Here is a 2,245-nt window from a genome sequence, read left to right on the forward strand (position 1 = left end):
CCACGACGCTCGTAACACGCAAGGTGGAAATTAAGAAGCGGTATCTTGAAACGAATAGATAAATGCTTGTCGAGCAACGTTTTTTTCCTTTCTTATCCCAACAGCGCGGCAGAGCTGCAAGCACCTGTACGTTCGCAAAGTAATCGGGTGACGTTATATGGATTCTATCGCGCTCGAACGTTGTGCTTGACATATATCTTATATATGCTGCACGAGAGAGTATTCTCGAACTGAATTTTACGGAGATAAAAACGTCCCGCGCCTGTCGGGAGGCCAACTGGCACCCGATAATAGCGATGAGACATATACGCGGGGTGTCTGTTTGTGTTTGTGTGTGTGTGTGTGTGCGTGCGTGCGTGTGTGCATATATATATATATATATATATGTATGCACACACACGAATACATGCGCACGAGCGTGTCTCCATGTACGTCAATCTGTACAACGCAATATATTCGAAAAGACGCAAAGAGGAACGCCCGTATTAACGCTGCACATTTAACGTTAAACACGCTTACCGTTATGTACGCATTTAACGACAAACGTGCCATTAGAATAGCGAGAGACACAATCGAACACTCATACACAATTCCATTGCACGACGGTCCCTTATAGAAATTACTAGTATTAGCCAATTAATTTAAGTACTCTCTAAAACTTGAAGAGTAACTCTCACTCTTAAGACTGAAATCTGATGGGTTTTTTTTTTTTACAATAAGCCATTACTCCCTCACTCATATCATATTAGTGATAAGATTAGAATAAGTTATAAATTTTTAGGAAATTTACATCCATAATAAATCATTGTAGACAGTTATGTAACAACATTTCAGTCATTGGAATAAGTCATTAGAATAGTAGTTTTCAGGGCAAATAATACACTACGTGATTAGTCAGTCATAACGTAATCTATAAGTTTTTAACAATGAATTATAACTACGGATAAGTGAGAGTAAATAATGGCGCGGTAATCAATGCATCTAAGTTTCAAATAATAAAAAATGGAATTTTCTCCACGCAGTCACTGATTACTGACTTATTGTTGCTTTATAATACATTACTGACTTACTAATTAATTCATCCCTGACCTCTAATTTATTACTAACGACTTATTGTAGAAAGTCCATCACTCTCTTAAAGATTGAAAATTGACCACTCTTTTCTAGCTTAATTGTCATTCTTTAGAGTGAGATTCCACTCCAAAGAATTAGAGAACATTGAAAGTATCTTCAATGATACTTTCGATACTCGAAGTGATTAATTGGCCAGTACTATTATTAAATTTTGATAAGGGATTTCTCCTTCAGTTTTTTCTACGATAAGACAACAGGGGATAAATCTCGCCTCTGTGAACAATTTGGCGGGGCGACTCGAGCCTCTCGCTCTTTAAATGCGAAATATGGCAGTGACAATAAACGAAATCAGAAGGCTGTGTATACATTATTAACAATTTACGAAGGACGTTTGTCACGTGTAGGACTTGGTATATAGCGACGGCAATTCTGTCGTTGTATTTTCTCCGAAACAACGTTAACGGCAGTGCTTGTGTTAATCGGATTATCCGTGACAAGCTCGCAACCGCAGCTGATCACAGCTACGATATTCTCACTGCAAAAATGTCTGCTTGAAAATGGACGAACCAGAAGATTCTGATTATTGTCCGTTTCTGTTCTCTAAATTCTTTGAAGTGGAATTTCCCTCTAAACAGTGAAAATTGAGCCGGTCAAAAAGAGGCTCAATTTACAATCGTTAATGTGCATTTCTATATCAATAGAGATTAATTTTGATCTCGATTTAATTTACCCCTGATCCTTTTTTAATTCTTAGAAGTAGAAAAAAAATGAAGAGTTAGTTAAACCGAGATTAAAATTAAACTACATTCATAGAAACTGGTGTAAGAGAGATTTCACTCTAAAAATTGTACAGAATGTACCAATGCAAATTAATTTTATTTTTTACTTAATTTACTTTTATCTTTCTTTAGTTTCTAAGAATTAGAAAAAGACTAAATTTTATCGAGATTAAAGTTAATCTACATTAGTAGGAAGAGACACATATCACCAAAATTATATCAATCTCAACTAGAATTCCAGTAGAGAATTTATAATCAGAAAAAATTCAGATCGTCCATTTTCAACTAAAATTCTAATCCAACCAGACATTTTTTCCAGTGCTTATTTCTTAGTTTGCTCTCCAGTCCACACTCAATTCTCTTATTCACATATACATATATGTATATATATA

This window comes from Trachymyrmex septentrionalis, unplaced genomic scaffold (genome assembly GCF_001594115.1).
Source record: "Trachymyrmex septentrionalis isolate Tsep2-gDNA-1 unplaced genomic scaffold, Tsep1.0 scaffold83, whole genome shotgun sequence".
NCBI classification, from domain to species: Eukaryota; Metazoa; Arthropoda; class Insecta; order Hymenoptera; family Formicidae; genus Trachymyrmex; species Trachymyrmex septentrionalis.